The following is a 19,253-nucleotide window of genomic DNA, read 5'->3' as shown; positions in this document are numbered from 1 at the left end:
ATTAAAAATTAAATTCTTTCAAAATCATATTTTTGTCGTATACAATGATACATCCACCATTTGTATGTGCATGTAGCTGGGGGGCAGGGCGTTATCATTTTTAAAGGGGGAAATGTTAAGTTTCCATGGCCCTCCCAGCAGAAATCGAGCTCCATTAAATGAAGCTGAACCCTTAGCATGGCTCCCGGCAGAAATGCAGCTGCGACTCCCTGTGTACCAAATCCTGGTATTTTTCAAAATCATTTCACAAGCTCTGTCCTTTGAGCTGAACCCCTCAAAAAAATATTCTAGTTTCAAATTAACACTGGGCCAGAACCTGTTTCCTTGGTAACCAACTCGTATTTAAAAATGCAATAACAGATATGCACAAGAATGTGTTAGAAATGGAGCCACTTGCCAAGCGAGAGCCTTGCAGTTCCGTGTCCTCTCACATAGAATGGGCACTGGCGTTCTTTTTTAAATGGCAGTCTTCAACCCTTAACATCCCAGCTGCATTTCTAAATCTGCAGAGGCTTGCTCAGTGGCAGCTTTTCCCTTCCCCCTTTGTGCTCAGCACGTTCTCAATGAAGGTTTCTCCACACGCTCTAGAATGCAATCCAGGTTTGTGGAGAGAGGTGTGAGTTCACGAGCGCCGCTGAAACAAAAGCCATTTCAGAAATTCTAGGAATTTAAGAGCCAATACCTCTGCTTATACCTTCCTCAGCCCTCCATAGTGACCTCCCAGCTTAGGGTAGAGCTGCACCCAAACCCAAGCCTTCCCTCCCCATGACAGGTGTCTGTTGAGCCCTCATGGGAGTGTCTTTGGGGCTGCTGCCAGCCCTGAACCCTCCGGGAGATACTCCCAGGTGAAGAAGTTTGAGATTCAGAACCATCTATGTAAATAGGCTCTTGTTTCCAGCAGTCTGCTTCATTTCCTACAGCAACATCTGCAGTCAAATCTCTCATGGGTTAAAGAGTGGCTGTTGTTTATTGTTGTTGTGTTGTTTTGAGGACAACTAAGTTATTGTGCTTGGAATCATTATGTGACTCAGTTATATCAAAGCATGATTCCCACAGTGATTCGTTCTCTGGACTTGCCACGAAATAGCCGTTTTCCTGCAACATCTTTTTTTTTTTTTTTTTAAATCTGTTTGGGAGCCATTTTGTTTCTTGCCTGTGACTTAAAATGACTAAGTGCATTTCGAATATACTGTCTGTCAGGTTGCAGACTGAAAGGAAATGTCAGAAGCCCAGTAAAGAATGGACATTTATTTTAGGACCGGCAGCATTAACAGTTTCAGGAGGATGGGGCTAATTGTCACTCACTCTTGGACGAGCATAGTGAGCTCTCAGCATCTGTAGTTAAAACACTTGCTGCTCAGAAAGAGTCTAGTAGAATGTCTTCCATCTTTATAGGCCAGGACAAATTAATCCTTTGAAATGAATTTGAATCTTAGCTACAAGATTAGATGGATGAAATGCAGTGGCTGTTTTAGCATGCATGCCGGACGGATCCCATGCTCAGAGGATGTTGATCCTTTTGTTTCCTACTTAAGCGTGGTTGCGTCATCATGTAGATTTTCATATCTAATGATTTTTTAAGTGACATTATTCATTTGAGTTGCTCTAAAAGAATTTCAAACATAATTCAAATATAATTCATAGAGCCAGAAAACCGAATACGACTGTTGGGAAATACACTGCGCCGCTATCACTCTAATAAATAGACCAGTGAATGGAAGAATAATTATTATTTATTACTTTGTCATGTCACTTAGAGCGATATTTGCGAGGCATAAAGCTTTCCTAAACTTACCCATTTACAATTATTATTGGATTTCCTAGATTAGCCGAAATGCGGGAAAGTGGCAGTTACTCCTGGCTATCTGACAGAGTAGGTAGGCTTAACCCCTTCACACTTTTCGGCTGAGGTATTTGCGCTGGGCAGGCCGGAGCAGGTGCAACAGGAGAATGCAAACAACTGCTTTGTTCTACCAAAATGCAGTGGGCAAGTGTGTGGTTTTCTGCCTGAATGATTTATGGTATAAAACTCTCAACTCTAGTTTCTCTTTGGGGAATAGAAAAATGTTTTTCCAAGCTTTAACTCACTGGTGATGTGTAAGGCTTCATCTCTTGCTTCTACACTGGTGTGGATCTAACTCAGACCTCTCTGAGGACCTCCTGTAGCTAGAATGGCAGCCAGGCCACAGCATAGGCTTGGCGTCTCTTTATTGTTTTATATGTTGGGGGTGGGGATCTAGAAAACACCCAGCACCTTTCTCTTTATTACTAAATCATGCTGAGTCCCATGCGGCGGCCCATCCTAATGACTGCTTTCCAAGGCTAAATATTCAGCACTTTTACTGAGCACCTACTATCTACCAGACATATTCTAGAAGCTAGAAATACAATAATTGACAAGACAGACCAGAGCTTGCTTCTCATGTTTCTGCCTCCAACATGGCAGGGTAGACAGTAGGGAAGTGGCCAAAAAGACCCTGCAACAACAACAACAGCATGGAGGCAAATAGCGAACAAACCCAAGAACAAGAAGGAAAAGTAGCTGGGTGCAGTGGTACAAGCACCCAGTGTATTTGAGCACTGGGCTAACCTGGGCAAGTGACCCTGTCTCAAAACAAATAACGAAGAGCTAGAAGTTTTTGTTTGTTTGTTTGTTTGTTTTAAAAAAAGAGCAAGGATGATGTACAGAACGATGTGCTGTAGGGAGGACCACCTGAATGGCTGGTTTGGGAAAGCCTTCCGGGGCTGTGGCACTGGAGTGGAGACCTGCAAGGTAAGGATGCAGCCGGGCAAGGAGCTGGTGGAACTGCACCATGTGCAGCAGAGTGTGCAAGCATGAGCTGCAACCCTGTCTCTGTGGACCCGTCAGCCTCCTAAAGCCAGACTTCACAGCTTCGTGGCTGCTCCTGCCTTAGCGAGCTCCTGAGGTGAAGGCAGCCCAGGCCCCTGCGGGTGGCTGCTTTCGGCCTGTCAGACACCAGCCATGCCTGCCTTTGACCCTGGCAGCACCCTGAGTCTACGTGGGAAGGTAGAGTGGAACTCTTGGCACTGCACCCCAAGGAGTGATGCAATGCTGGCGCAGATCCAATGTCAACTCAGTAACGGCCTCTTGGAGCAAGGAATGTTCTGGAAAGTATCTTGTTTTGTTTTTCATAAGGACTCCAGGATTTAAGCTCATGCCAAAACACCGAGACTTCCATTTCTTTTTCTTTTTTTTCTCAAGGGCAAAATGCTCGAAGGGTCTACATTTCAACTGGCCAGTAAACAGCCTTTGTCTTGAAAAGCCTAACACACTCGGGCTCTGCCGTGGCTTGCAAAGGCCTTATGGCATCATTTTTTTCTCTGATATAGCAACAGGGCTAAGAAAGGTCTTCGGAGACACTGTTCTTCCATGCCTGTCAGGTTAGTCGCTGATGGGGATCAGAGAACAGGAATGATCCGTTATACAAGTTAAACACTCTACGGTCCTTAAAAGCCTTCTGAACATTCTAGAAGCACTCTCTAAAACTGATCCATAACTTAGCAGATTACACAGTACACCAGAGGTGGCCTGGCTGGTTCTTCATACTTCATTGGTTTTACGAAACATCCTGCTGCAGGACAAGCTTGTTCTCGTCCTTTGTGGGAGAGAATCGCCTGCCACGGGTGGAAGCAAGAGATGCTTCAGCAGTTTGGTTCACCCTTCGTGTGTTTGCCTAGCTAGCATTTCCTGGGTAACGGACACTGTTGTCGGCCAGGCAAAATGGATATGACAGTGCCCCCACGGGACTCTGTTCAGGTCCCCACACAAGGCTAGATAATGGTATGGACAGGCACAGTGACGTATGCTTCCTGTTGCAGAAAGAAATCTTTGTTACCGTTCCCTGAAGTCGATTCTTCAGTTTACAGGCAGCTCAGCCAATGGCAAGGACAGGTCTTCCTTCGCTTGGACTTGGTGTCTTTTCTCTCACCACCTCGCTAAGACGTCTTGGCTCCTAATAAGCCACCGTATGCCTGGCTACCCTTCTCCAAGCTGGTCTGCCTACATTGCCAGGTGACCTCAGTAACGGCTGCCACTTTTGAATTCATGAGCAGATGTTAGGTTGAGAAGCCCTTGAATGCAAGAATTTGAATTTGTTTCGGGCAACAAAGAGGCAGGGAGGCCTGGCTCCTGACATCTGCAGCAAGCTTGCTGGGCAGCAGGTAAACTGAACCCAGTTGCTAAATCACTCGTCTTTGTTAGGTGATCCCAGCAGTCACCGCTGTGGTCTAAACATCGGCCGTGACCAGAAAATTGTTCTCCGGTCTTGCAGCTGACTCTGCATCTTTTTGTTTAATGGAATATTTGCTTCCGCGGCTCTTTCCGGCTAAGGGTTGGAGACCAGCATTTGTGTCCGCTCTCGCTCTGTTAGGCCTGCAGAGGGAGTTTGTTTTCTAGTACTGTTTTGTTTTTTAAAATGCCAGGATAAATATTCTTTCTATGTTCATGAATGCATGGAGGCTTTCATTGTTTGCTTTACACAATACAATAACCATCTTCTTTACCCTCCCTCCCTTGTTGCTACCAAACGGGTATTTTGAAATATCTTTTCCTTCTGCATACTAAAATCCCTTACTGGGTCTGAGGCCTTGCTCCAATTAAGGCATCACTGTGCTGCCCTGCATCTCTCCAACACTGAGCTTGCTGCAGAGTGCCCGCCTGAGGGCCTTACAAGCCTGTGAGAGGAGAAAACAAAAGCCACCAGCTGAGAATGGGGTTAAATCCCAGAAGGGCAGTGCCCTTGTAATCCCTACCCCCCTTTTAGAACTGAGAAAGGGAAAAGGAGGATTTTTAGTAGGGACAGGGAGGAACTACGCCATGGATTCTTCAAAGTATGCGGGGTACAGGAAGTCACGTGGAGAGAACAGGGCGTCACCTGGAAAGCAAAACGGGGTGGTGCCAACCGAACGGGCAGCGGGCAGCGGCTGAGGCCGTCAGAAAATGGGAACGATGGAGCAGACAGCAGGCAGTGAGGGCAAGCAGGGGAGGCTGCTTTGCCCACTCTGAAGCCAGGGGTTCAGGGTACAGGGGAGAAAATGGAGAGTCTGCTGTAGAGAAATCAGTCTTGGGTGTAGGCGGCAGGCCAGCTGCATGGAGACAAAGCTCTATGCCATTCTGTTGGGCTTTGGACATCTCGTTGACCTTGTTACCTAATTGTGCCACGTAGCCTATTGGGCAGCATCCACTGATGGCTCTCCTTCGATGTGATAAATCTTACAAAGCCTTACAAAGTCTTTAGTTCCATCCTGAAGCTCAGAATGCTGGAGAAGACCCACTTCCTTATTGCTCTATGAGACCTCCACCAAAGTTTAAACAAAGTGAGAGGGCTTTTAGCTTGCTCTGTGCCTAAGAACAGCTGGACTCCTACAGAGCAGCCTAGAGCCAAACCTGCAGGGTCTGGGAGAAGGAAAGCTAGATAATGGGACCGGTGACTCTGGAACAGTACATAATTTATCTGGGAAAAGACCTAGAGGGGTATCTGTGGCCTAAGTTCTCCACTTACAGGCTAGGGAGTCCCAGGGCAGAAAAGGAGAAGGGGATGGGAGAACGTCCCTCTTTTGGCCCATGGTCATCTGATGTTAGCGTAGCTGGAGAAATAAAGTTAGTGGGTTTAAGAATGTTACTGAGCCATAACCTCTCCAGTGCTGGTTAGCCTTTACCAGGGGGTGGTAGAATAGGGAGGGTAAGAATTTAGAAAAACAAGTTACTTTAGTTCTGAGAATTGTCATTTGTAAACCAAAAGGGGGGCTTTACAAAATGGTGTGACCATGGCTAACACTACCCAAAATACCTGCTGTAAGCTGCAGAACCAAGAAATTCTCTTTCCCAAATCTGTGCTTCTCTGCATTTGGCTCCTCCTTCCTCTTCTTCCCTCTTCCATTCCTTTTTTCTTTCCCTCTCCCTCCCCTCCCTGTCATCCTTCCTTCTACTTCACCATCCTGTGTGGTCTTAGTGCTCCTTGGTCATCCCCAGGGGAGATTCTGATTGTCTGACTGTCTTGGTCGGGAAGAACCAGGACAGGGTGGCATGGGAACATTGAGTATGTAGTCTTCCTTGCGCTTCTTGCCTGCCGCGGACAGAAATTCAAACCAGACTTGACATGCCCCAGGCGTGGTTCCTTTTCTCTCATGGGGGTGTGGGGGACTGGTCGGAGCAATTGTGCCTTCGGAGATTGTGTACGGAGTCAAATGTAGTCTCATATTTGACTCCTAGTCTAATGTTCTTTCTATTAAACCAACTGTTCCCAGTTAACAGGGAAGTTTAGCCCTTTCGTCTGTAAAAGATCAGATAGAAAACAGCTGAGGCTTTTTTTTAATGCCTAATAATTTTTTTTAAAATAAGGAATATGGGGTAGAGTGTTTACCTAGCATACATAAGGACTTGGGTTCAAACAATGCCAAAATAAAGAATTAGACAAAACTTCAACAGATTGATTTTAAAGATGGAGTCGACTTTCTCTAGAGATCTGTGAATCAGGCAGCTCCTTTTCTTTAGCAAATGGGCTGCTTTGGGCCTGGCAGAAGTTTTATAAGGTAACTTGAGAGGAAACATGGGGGTTCACACTGGTTTCTTCAGTTTTCTGCCCTTAAGAGGGTTAAAGCAGAGGGACTTTCTTATCTGGCGGCCAGGGTTGGTCTACTTCAGAATTATCTTCTGATTTCTCAACCTAATTCTAGTTCAGTAATTTGGAACTTTAGTTCATCTATTGGGATCCACAAGGAACTCTCTATCAGTTTCTTATTTAAGTTGGGTATGATGCTATCCAACTTTAATTCCAGCACTCCAGAGGTAGAGGTAGACAGAGCTCTGAATGTTTAAGGCCAGTCTGGTCTATATGGTGAGATCCAGGCCAACCAGGGCTACAGTGAGACCCTGTCTCAAAAAAAAAAAACCAAAAAAAAACAACAACAACAAAAAACAAACAGTGAGCTGAGGCAAAGCTGGGGATATTGCACGAGTATCTATATAACAAAGAAGAAAGCAAACTTTCAAACTTTGTATTATCAAAATAAAATATAATAACCTATAATATTAGCCATAATAACTATAATAGTTGTAATTGTGTCTCTATTTTGCACAATGAAATTTGAACTCCATATGATTTTCTCATCATATAATGTTCTTCTGTTTGATACTCCCTCAACCCCATCACTTAAAAATGTGAAACTTGGGCTGGAAAGATGGCTCAGATGGTTAAGAGAAAATTATGCTTTTGCAGAGGGCCCAAGCTGGATTTCCAGAACCCATCTTGCTCACAACTGTCTGTAACTCTAGCTCCAGGGGATCCAATGCCTCTGGCCTACTATGTGAACACAACCCAACAAAGATACATATTATGAATAACATAATTTTAAAAATATTGTTTAATCTTTAAAAATATAAAATTATTCTCAAGCCATACAAAAACAGGTCACAGGTTAGATTCAGATTTGAAGATTCATCTTCCCTCGCTTCCTCCCTCTCTTCCTCCCTTTATTGAGACAGGGTTTCCCTTTGTAGCCCAGGCTGAATTTAAACTCATGATCCTCCTACCTTAGTCTCTAGCATACTGGGATTACATGCATGGATGATGATTCTGTTTTGTAAATTATAATCTGTTTGGGGGACCAATTGGCCAAGTTGAGCCAATATGTTTTGCTTGATTTCTAATTTTTTAAAACTCTCTCTGTGTGTGTGTGTGTGTGTGTGTGTGTGTGTGCATGTGTGTGTGTGTGTGTGTGTGCATGTGTGTGTGTGTGTGTGTGCATGTGTGTGTGTGTGTGCGTGTGTGTGTGTGTGTGTGTGTGTGTGTGCATGTGTGTGTGTGTGTGTGTGTGTGTGTGTGCATGCCACACATGTGGAGATCAGAGGATGACTTCCGGGGGTTCAGGAACTGCACTCAGGCTACCAGGCTTGGCGGCATGCACCTGTGCCCACAGCACCATCCCACGGCCCCAAGTTCTAGTCATATTTTCTACTGAATGTTATCTTCTGATTTTTTTTTACTTTTTCTTGTAAAACTATGATATACACACAGTGAAACAACTAGAATATTAATGTTTTATACCCATCCTTTTAATCTTTTATCTGCATTCAGTAAACATTTTAATGCTTTGTAGACACATTGTATATTTTCTTAACTGATAACACAGCACAAGCATTTTATACCATTTAAAAATCTTTCACAAGCATTTACTTTTAAAACTTTCCTACGAAAATCTTGACCATATAAGGGCTTAACAAATGTCCTCCTTCTTTTATGACAATCCCTTATTTCAAAGGAAATCCCACACTATATATCATTGTTGTTGTTGTTTTCAAGATAGGGTCTCTAACCCTGACTGTTCTCGAACTCATTATATAGAGCAGGCTGGCTTTGAACTCACAGAGCTCCATCTGCCTCTGCCTCCTAAATCCTGGGATTAAAATTGTGGGCCACTAAGCCTGACTTTCACACCTCAAATCTTTTTATCTCTGACTCCTTAGTTTGCTTCTCTAAAAGAGACAAATTCTAAGAAAAATTTTTGTCTTAGGAAAGAATTGCTGAATTATGTGGGGCTGAATAATGTTCCAGAATAATGTCTGGAACTTTCAAATGAATCAGGAAATGAGGAGGAGAGAGAGGGGGAGGGAAGAGAGGGGAAGATGAGAGAGAAAAGGGAAGGGGAGAGAGAGAAGGGGAGAGAAAGGAAGGGGAGAGAGACAGGGGAGAGATGAAGGGGGAGGGAGAGAGAGGAGTCCTTGCCATTCTTCTGTAAGCTTGAAATGTTTCTTTAAAAAACGTTTTTAACCTGTAGATTATTGAAGACATGTATAGCTCCCGCAGGGCCACACTGTACTGCTGAATGCCACCACCTCTCTAGGGGATGTATGAATTTGTCCAATTAGGTCATTAAACAGACAAGCACAATTCCAAGTAAGTTCCACATAATTCATCTCATACTACATTGAATTTCATTGGCTCTACACAACCCCCCCCTTTCTCTTTGATCTTTGCTTTAAAAAAAATGGTAGTTGGACTAGAGGCTTGGTCAGATTCCAACTCTTTCCATTTTCCTTTCCTTTCTTTCTTCCTTCCTTCCTTCCTTCCTTTCTTTCTTTCATTTGTTTGAGACAGGGTTTCTCTGGATAATAGAGAGTTCCCGGCTGTCCCCGTAGACCAGGCTGGCCTTGGACTCACAGAGATCTACCTGCCTCTGCCTCCCTAGTGCTGGGATTAAAGGTGTACACCACTACCTTCCTGACTTTTTTTTTTTTAAGGGGCAGGGCCAACATCTGTCATGTGTGACAGCCTGCTTTGGGGTTTCATTGAACTATTCCATTCCCACTAACAGTCAGCCTGGGTCTGGGTAGCAAGTACTCAACTCTCAATCCCCACCCTGGGTAGAACAGTAACCCTCCTCTAGGCCGGGGCCACATCTCTTAGGATGGGCATTTTCATACATACATATCTCTGCCAGGTACTCAAATGTATCTGCAAGTTGACATCTCAACTCTAAATGCGTTGACAGAAGCTGTGGTCCATGTCAACACCACATTACATCCCTAGGAAGTCCTTCAGGAATGTGGTGGAGATGACGGAAAATGATAGGGATGGGATGGTCTGAAAGGCTTGAACGGAAAGAGATAAGCAGCCATAAGAAAAGAAGACCCAAGAGATGGCCCAGTGGTTAAGAGCACTGGCTGCTCTTTCAAAGGACTTGGGTTCCATTCCAAGCACTCACATGGCAACTTGTAACATCTGTAACTCCACTTCCAGGGTATTCAGTATCCTCACACAGACATATACGCAGGCAAAACATGAGTGTACATCCCATATTTGTATATGGCATGGCAGCCAGGCTATCAAGCCATAGTTCCCCACCTGAGGTGGTCACGTGACCTTCCAGACAGGCCACCTAACAAAAGGTCAGGATGTTGTTTTGCTCCTTTCTTTGTAATTTGGAGGATGCCTGATAGAGATGCTTACTCAAACCTATGTGACAGCTAGCATACAGCACACACAGGTAGTCATGGATGTGATGAAAAGCCATTCACCTGGTTACCGAGGAAACAGAATGCTAATGTATTTCCCCTCAGCTAAGTTTTGGTATAAAGACTGTTTGGAGAATAAACGAGGAGGAATTCTTCAGCATGTGAATTCAGGATATGATGAGGGACCATGGAGAATCTCCCTCTCGATAACGCCATGTGAGTTGTGTCTTTATTCCTACGCCTCCAGCAGGTCCAGAGAGAGATAGTTTATGTTGGAGCATGGTCCAGAGAGAAATAATTTCTGGTCCGGGCTAGCACCAGACCCTGACAAAATGGTGCCCAGACGTGGGGCTGATTCGCGGACCACGACAGCAGGCCAAGTTAGAATTGAGAACTGAGAAATGTCATGGTGAGGGGAAATGTTCACTATAAATTGGCAGAGTTATGAGAGACCTGACTTGTGGAAGATGACTTTCAAGAGTTTAAAGGGGCAACATTTTAGTCTTTTCAGTTACTATCTTGAAGTCCTATAAAGAAAGGGTGCAGTCAGTGTTAAACTGCCCCCACAGTCTTAATCAGAAAGCACATGCAGTGTAACAGAGATCCTTTGGGAATTAAACGAAATGAGACAGAAAACAAAGATAGCTTCCTGGACAAGGCATAGGAATTGTGCAGCAAAGATGACCAGACCGTTTAAGAGGAAGAAACTTAAAGTCTTAGATTCCTTGTTTCCCTTTTTAAATGCACTGAAACGGAAACTGTTACATGGACAACACCACGTGTAGTTATTTTAGAAAAGAAAATTTCTGTAAAGAAAACCTACATTATGTAAAGAAAACCTGTATAATTATGATAAGGTGGGATGTTTCTGGAAATTTCCAGATAGTTCCTCATACTCAGGATGATTAAGACAGCCTGGTTATGAGAGAGGATGGAAAATTTTTGAAGGACTAGCTGATTACGTAACTTTTAGGCTGTTACTGTGATAGTTTAGTTATTAATAACAATTTGAGGAAATCTGTTTGCTTCTGGAGAGAACATTTGGCTCCTCTAAGAAAGAAGTGCAACTGTTTGTGAGTGCCCCGGTAGAGGTGAGGAGCCATGCTAAGACCTTACACTTCAGAAAGCCAGAGCCTAATTTCACTAGAAACAGCTGTTGACTGCACCTGACCAAGACACCTCCCGGAACCCATTAGCAAGATGAAGAGTGGACCCTGGAGGCCCACCTGGGTCTAAGTCCCACGTCACCCTAGCAGCTTCCCCCGTGGAAAAATCACTGCCCAGAAAGTTAACCTGCACTGTAAACACTCACACCTGCCTGAAATGAGAGCAACCGTATAACGCTGGGCGCTGCTGTGAAGGCTTCACACGTATTATGTAGTTCTGTTAAAAAAAAAAAAAAACAAAAAACAAAACAAAAAACACCTAGGAGGTAGGCATTACTATTAAAACTTGTTGCGTGTTCGATAGCGAAGCTGAAGGCCAGAGATGTGGCCTTATAGCAACAAATCTGAGCTGTCAACTCAGGCAGGCTGAATCCAAAAGGCCAAACTGCCTTCCTCTCACCACCAGCAGTATGGCTGATAGTCTCTTCTTCCGTGTACATCAGTTTTATCTGAAGTTTTTAAAACATTTTCAGAGTTTCCAGAAGTCTCAATGGAAACATATATAGCACGAATTCTAATTGGTCTTAATAATAAAAACCTGGAGCCAGATTTCAGGGCAAATTCTGAAAAGATTAGAGAAACAAAGGAGCAAGCCGCTAGAGAGACTTCTACTGAAACCTCAGGTCGAAGGGCTGAGCTCCTTCCTGTCTCCTCTCTCTGCTTAGTTGTCCTGTCTCCATCCCCCTGGTACTGAGATTAAAGACATAAGTGCTGGGATCCAAGGTGTGAGCTCTGTTTCTGTTTTGGACTGATTAAATCTCAGGTAGGCCAGTGTGGCCTTGAATTCCTGATCTTCGAGCTTCCACCCCCCAAGTGCTGGGATTAAGGTGGCTCCCCTGGCCTCTGTGGTTAACTAGTGGCTAACTCCGCCCTCTCATCTTCAGGCCAGCTTTATTTGTTAGACTACAAACAAAATATCACCACAAACATACAAACATGCAATTAGACCACGGGTTTCTTTGGTCTTGTTTTTAAGGTTGGAATTCACCATTATCAACAAGTTAGCTCAGGTTTTGTGGCAGTTCTCATTGACAGTTATGTAGACAAAAACATTTCAGGCTTTTTTTTTTTAAGGGGAAGATGAATCATTGCTTAATAAATGCAGTCTAGTGGAGTTGATCTTTCTAAACACAGGCCTCGGAGAGAACGAATGAAAGGGTTCTTGGCATTGAGATGGCTCGGAACTGCTTGTTACGTGTTTATGCATGTTGCTCAACCCATCAGCCGTCACAGCTCTGTTCTTAAATGACACCATTCTCATTCTTTTCCTGCATCATTTAAGATGCTTTGCTTTGCATATACCAGTAAAATCTACTCAACTCACCAAAATGACCACATTCCTAACGCTTGGTGAAGAACTGGGATGCATAAAGAAAGGACAGTACTATATTCCACGAAAATAGCCTTTTTCAAAATCTTAAGGTGTAGCTCGGAGTCTTTTCGAAAGAAACAAATTGAAGACTCAACGCTGGATGATTAAAAACAAAACAAACACCTGCACCTAGGTGTGCATGCGGCAGTAAGCGCGCCACACTGTGAGTTGGTGGAGGAAGGATGCCAGCAGGTAGGCAGTGGCCTTTATTTGAGGAAGAGGGCCCACTCTTTTGGGTGAGACAGCTCTTATACCATGTTGGGAAATAATCTAGACCTCCCCTGACAGTCATGGGAAAAGCACAGGTGGCACCTTGTTCCTGAGAATTTGGTGCGGCTAACACTGCACAGGACCTGGGTCCGCGAGGCCTGCGCCCGGTGCCCAGGGCCTGCTCTGTGACCCCGCAGCCCTGCCCCAGCCTGCTTTAGAGCGGTGGCACCGGGGCCTGAAGCCCCGCGACCCACAGCCTCCCTGAGGCCTGGGCGTCCGCTCGAGGTCTGGCCGCCCTCCGGCCTGCACCGGGGTGGAAAGGAGCGCTCGGGCCCAGCAGCCGGCGTCCATTTTCTGGGCGGCGCTGCGGCCGGACTCGCAGGTCCGGAAGCTCCATGGACCCCGCGGGAAGAGCTTGGGCGGCGGAGCTCCGTAAGTGCCCCGGGGCCGCGCGTCTCCGGGAGGGAGCCGGGAGCCAGGGGGCAGCGCTCAGGCCGAGCTGCAGCCGCGGACGCCCAGCGGGCCGAGCAGCCAGCGTCCGTCCGCAGGTGGAGAGTCCCGCCCCACCAGGCCCAGCTGCAGGGGGGAAGCGGGGGAAGGAGGGGGTGACTGTCGCGCACCTGGGGCTCGGGAACCGCTCAGGATTACCGCGTTTCCCCTCCCCTGTAAGCGCCAACCCGAGCAGCGTCCTGACCCTACCGGATCGCGATGAGATCCTGGTGCGACACCAAGCCCCTGGAATTGAACCGGACGTGCAAAGCCAGGGCCCTGCCCCCAGGGGGTTGCAGCTTCGGCCTCCTGCTCCTCCTGCAGCCCTCGGTCTGTTGGGACAACTCAACAGCCAGTCATTAGACACTTCTTTGCAGACTAGCTGATAAATAACCTGAGATTTTAGCCTATCTGCGGCTCCGCTCTCTAACTCCTGTTCCGCGGTGGGTAAGTGTCTGATTCCGTTATGGAGTTTGGGCCTGATTGAAAATCCCTTCTAATGATCTGTTCTAGATGTTATGCGTGTATGTATTGTATACCTATTTGAAAGGTTAAAGACTGTTCTAACTGGGAAGCTCAATCGGTCGCTCGGGTTCTCATGGCTGGGAAGAATGGGAGTTTTGTTGTGGTTCCAGAGAAACATATAGTGACTTACTGTAGCTAAGATTAAAGAGTTGAGTTTTTGTTTCGTGACAGAGTCTCGCTAAGGAGCCTAGAATGTTCAAGATGCAAGCAGTTCGGGCTGATTTCGAACTCGCAGCGGTCTGCTGACTGCTAGGGTTACAGGCTTCTACCATGCAATTCGACAAACCAGTGTTTTTCCCAAGACCAAAAACCCATTAGTAGAATCTCTTTGGTGGCTCACAGCTGAAAAAAATATTTTGAAAGATTAGAATGTATAGTACGCTTAAAAAAAAGAAGAGTAAGCATTGCACATCGTAAAGAAGAGCGTTGTCTAATGAAGCCTCTGGCTTATATAATGTAATCTGGAAAAAAAAATGGGTCACTGTCAAAACAGCCTTTGAGACCCGGGCTTAGTGTTTTGTGGCATAGGTTTTGTGCTCAAGTTAACCTGGGTTTGAGTTCCAGCACTCACCTAACTGTGTGACCTCCAGCAGCAGGTTTCTGGCAGTGCTGGCTACTGTAAAATGAGGAAATGTGCCCTACAGCAGAGGGGTATTGCAGAGATTCCCCATCAGCTGGCTGCACTAGAGGCAGTCCTTGGCTTACGGGGCGCGGGGGGGGGGGGGGCTCCACATACACCAATTGCAATTGTGCCCCTGAACTATGGAATCCTAGAAACTAGCTATGAAAGGCTGCGCGTTTGTCTCCTCTTAGATCCTGATGTGGAGGAGATGGAAGACTCAGAACCAAGGATTGCCAAGTGATTTCTGCCGCGGCACAGAAACTAACTCCGTCAAGGCTGGTCTGTTCTAACTGAGGTAACTGAACTGTGTGTCTTTCCTTAGTCTACACAAAAATAAGAAATGGCAGTTTTTGAAAGACTCCTGAAGGTGTCTGAATCATGATCTCGACCTGCCAGGTTTGTGTACTGCAAAATTTCCATGACTCTCAAGCAGTCTGTAATTAAGGACACAGGACACGTGGTGTGCCAGTCCCCTGTGGGGAGGGAGAACTAGAAAACAGGACTTCAAGACAACTGGCTTCTCATGTTAGTTCTGCTGGTAGCTTTTATGTGAATTTTTGTACATGTCTTGATAGATCTGGGCTTCTTCAAGCCGTAAGGACCCCAAAATATGACAAAAGCCCAAAGAGTTAAAATGCATTTTTATCGTTACCCCAGCGGGTTGAGGTCAAGGCAGGACTATTTCCCAGGCACATAGCCAGCCTCTCCACTCGCAGTAGGGTGAGCCCTCTGCTAGCTGTAGAGTGTGCAAGCGTGAAGAGACCTTTGCAGTTCTCACACAGATGTACTGGCAGCGCGGCAGCTAAACCCTACCTTGGAGGTGGTTACAAAGTCCTAGGTGGTGACAGAAACAAGTACCATTTGTCAAACGGTTGTGTGTCTTTATGTGCCAGGCAGTGTGTTAATAATTTACTCCTCAACGGTGCTAAGTCAAGGAAGAAGAGATTTAAAGGATTGAGATGTAAAATGGTGGTAGGCCATGGAAGGCTGGCGTGTATTCTGTATGCACAGTGCTTGGCTGGGCCACAAAGTTCACGGTTGAATGCCTGTCCTCCTGATGCTTGCAGTCTACTTTCTACTGAAATCCAAAGAGGCAGAGTTGGCGGGCCAGGCCACTTGGCCATAAGTCTCTCTGAGTGCTGCTCCAGCGGCCGCACGATGCCGTCTGACACAGGAACAGACTGCAGAAGCAAACATTTCCAAGTGCTTGCTTTTTAGTTCAAATTTTCACTCTTTTCCACTTTTAACATCTACTAAACTTATGCTTTGAATTTATACACAATCGTCAGGCCTCTGGATTCATTCATTTTTTTATTGAACTTCTCTGAGATTCTTGAGTATTCAGAAAGATGATTATGCTTTCATAACCATATGTGTCATGGCCAGTCTTTAGCCAGGGATCATCTGTCCGGCTGTCAGTGGTTGTCTGTTGGTAATCAGCTTTAAGAACGTTGGAGATTGACTTGTGTCATTTTCATTTTCAAAGGCCTGAAATCTAACTTGAGATTTTTTTTTTTATTTTTCCATTTCTGTGACTTGCAGTGGAGGCCGTTCTTATTTTTACACCTTGCCCATAGGTGGGCATACGGTCTGACAAGAGACCTTCTTATTCAAAACAGCGTCTTTTAGCTTCATAGACCAGAGGACAATTGCTAAAATAAAGCAATTGAAGACACACAAACACTGCTGTTTGATTAATGCGATAAAAAGCCAAAAGGCAGCCCCAGGAACTGCACTAAGCACTAGAACTCAGATTGCATGACCTGACTGCCACTTGTTACGACCTAAGTCTCGTATAAAAACAAATGAGACTACGAATGTGCACATGGTTCGTGCACTTTATGAAGTTCCATAAATGTTATGTAGCAAATATTTATCTAGTAGCTGCCATGGTCTGGTCCAGCTAGAAGGACTGGAGAATTCAGCAGAAAATCAGCTGACACTTCCCTCTCAGACTGTTAATAGAGCTGGAAAAAAAGCAACAAGAAATACACATATACATCCCCCCTCCTCTCTCTCTGTCTCTCTCTGTCTGTCTCTGTCTCTGTCTCTGTCTCTGTCTCTGTCTCTCTCTCTCTCTGTGTGTGTGTGTGTGTGTGTGTGTGTGTTTCCAGGCAGTAAATGTAAAAAGAAATCATTCTGGTGATTCGTGGAGGCATTTGAAATAAAAATAGAGAAAGACTGAGAAAGCGTGGAGCAAATTCTGTGAAAAGTATCAAGTCCAGTTGAGTTAGAACTGGTCTATACAGGCGCCCGGGGGAAACAGAACTGGAGAATATTTGTTGCTGAACAATAATGGTCTTGAATGCCAACTAGGAAATTGGAATGTGTTAATCAATGGTGTCATTAAGGCTCTTTGAACAAGGAAATGTCATGGCTGTGCCGTAGGAGCCTGTATATAGCTTAGAGGAGGTTGGGAGGACACAAGGAAGAAGGCTGCTTCAGTCCTCCCAGAAAAGGGGTTGGCCCAAAGTGATGCTATTCAATCAGGGTTGCCAGTGATAAGATGAGAAAGAAGCAAGGGCTGGCTCAGCTGTCTCGCTGGAGAAGGAGCTGGCACAACATCCCAGAGCCATGGGGCCATGGTGACCCTGAGACCTGAAGCTGCTCTCTTTCACTCAGATGGGGTTCAGGACCTCCTAGGAAGGGAAAGGCCTGTTCAGGAGCTATTGGTATACAGGAAAATTAGGAAAAGGTAAGAGACAAGGTTTCCATTAGGGTATGGGAAAATGTGATTGAGTATTGAGCCTTGTAAGAAAAGAAATGACCTAGGGAGACAGAAGCCTGTCAAGAAAGCAAAAAACCTCAGAGGAGCATGTTTCCAGAAGCCTCTGGAATGTGACTTTCACTGGGCCATAGAGTAGGAGGGATGGGCCCAAGAGCATGAGACTGGGCTCGAAGTACAGTGTGTGTCTGTGGGCATTTTTCTTTGCAAGGGAGTGTGATATACACAGTGCAAATGAAGTAATTGTGTTTGCATATGTTTATAGCATGCACAAATCAAGAGTGAATCTTGCATAAATCATTGATCCTAGCATGTTCCCAAACATACGCCTCATTCCTAAAATTCAGGATGTTAAGTATGGTTTTGATAGTGGGGTTAACAATGTGTTCCATTATCGGCAGACAAATCAGAGAATCTCTCTTAAAAACATGAACTAAAGAAAAGAAAACTTTGTCATTGCAAAGTTTCTAGAAGTAATTTAATTCCGTTGCTTTTTGCCATATATATTAAATAATGTGTCTATTTTTCTGAGCACATGAGCTTACTACAATGGAATGAGGATACTGGAGTCAGAGAAACCCAGTCTCTCAAACTAGCCGGGCCATTTTCCAGACTTGTGACTTACATGAAGTTCTGAGTTTTTCCACCCTCAGCTTTTGGTCTATTTTGAAGCTCTGAGTGGTAGTTTGATCTGTAACTACACTATGGTAGGCAGCCGATCGGTAGTGACTTCCTTCATCTCTAGCCTTGAGCACAGATGGAGATTCGTGCTAAGGTGAATCTGCACAGGAAACTGTGTTTTCCTGATTTGTTCCAGTCTATTTATTTTTTCCCGTTATATGTTCTGTCCTGCGTGTGTTGAAGTGACCAGGAGTGTAGCGTGGATCAGGCTTCCCCGGAGGAGAGATAGATGGCTCTTGTGATTAAACACACTCGCTATTCTTGCGGAGGACTTGAGTTTGATTCCCAGCACCTAGGTGGCAGTTCATAAGGGACTGTACCTCCAATTCCAAGGGACCCAGTACCCTCTCTGACCTCTACACACACTGGGTATGCATGCAGGGCACCTACATCCATGCAGACGAAACACTCATTCACATAAAATAGGAACAAATCTTTTAAAGGAAATTTGTTAAAAATAAACGAATGAATGAATGAATAAATAAATAAAACTTAGTCGGGGTCTCTAACCGAAATGTAGGTGTCTGGGCCGTGAGAGTCTGTCTGATTCAGTAGGTTTGGAGTGGAACCAGATATCTGTGTTTTAAACAAAAATTGCCCTGACTGCAGATGGAGATTTCCAAATGACAATCTCTAGGAAGCAAAAGAATGAGGCGCCTGTGCTCCAAAACTGCGTAGTTGTATTATCCATGTTGATGGATCATATTTGTAATCATATAAGAATAGGTTCCAAATGCTTGTGGCCCAGCATTCTACCCTCCTCCACCCACACCACGTTGCTCTCTGCCATGCAACCACAGTCGCCTTCCCAAGCTTCCGTGTGTTTGTGTGACACCCCCCCCCCCCCCGCCTCCAATCAGCTCTAAGAGGATTATGATTGGCTCCTAATGTAAATGAGGATTTCCTCTTTTAAAAACACACTGCACATTCTGCTTCAGCATCCATCTTCTGGTCTTGTGGTCCCCCAATGTGAGTCAAACAACCGTTCTCTGTACTGCCTCAGCGCTGAATCACCCATCTGTGTGATGGAAGTGTCACCGGCACACCCTCTGAGTGCCTGTTGTTGAATCACACCTTCCTTGTGCGTTCACCCTTCCTATGGCTTTCATGGGAAACGAGGGAAGGATCGCTCTGCTGACGTGGGTGACTGAAGGGCAGCCTGAGTGGAGTTGTTCCCAGCCTGGGCATTAGAGCCCTGGCTGTCCTCAGGGCCTGTGCTAACTGGAGTGAAGAAAACAACCCAACCTTCATTTTCCCCTCATCAAGGTCTGGTGATTCTGAGTGTCTTCACGCCCGTTCGCGGTGAGTTGACTTTTGCACAGATGTACTCTCAGTCACCTGGAAGACACGTCCTTTCCAAAACAGAAATATCCAGCTGTGTGAATGCTTGTCCTGCTTTGGTATTAATTTAATTTCTCCGTGTTTGTCTCTATCTTTTGTTTTGGCATTTTTATTTTCAGAAAACCAATTAAAAGAGGTTTTTGTTTGTT

At 45.3% G+C, this 19,253-nt stretch overlaps 1 protein-coding gene across 12 annotated transcripts in view; it reads left to right on the top strand.

Moving 5' to 3' along the window:
• Positions 1-19,253, top strand: part of Zbtb38 (zinc finger and BTB domain containing 38) — a 75,101-nt gene that overhangs the window by 21,411 nt on the left and 34,437 nt on the right. For 4 of the 12 annotated variants that reach the window (XR_015001845.2, XR_015737695.1, XM_085689588.2 and 1 more), the window contains one exon: positions 14,549-14,652. The exons of 2 other annotated variants lie outside the window; for them this stretch is intronic. The gene's annotated coding sequence lies outside the window, so the exon portion shown is untranslated. Of the gene's footprint in view, positions 1-12,420; positions 12,704-12,998; positions 13,154-13,219; positions 13,658-14,548; positions 14,653-19,253 lie in introns of those variants that run through there. 6 more of the 12 variants (XR_015001844.2, XR_015001843.2, XM_087905478.1 and 3 more) reach the window with 5 other exon arrangements.

The sequence above is a fragment of the Myodes glareolus genome, chromosome 4 (assembly GCF_982192425.1).
Source record: "Myodes glareolus chromosome 4, mMyoGla1.1, whole genome shotgun sequence".
Classification (NCBI taxonomy): domain Eukaryota; kingdom Metazoa; phylum Chordata; class Mammalia; order Rodentia; family Cricetidae; genus Myodes; species Myodes glareolus.
The sequence above is the reverse complement of the archived record's forward strand: the minus strand, read 5'-3'. Positions and strand labels throughout refer to the sequence as shown.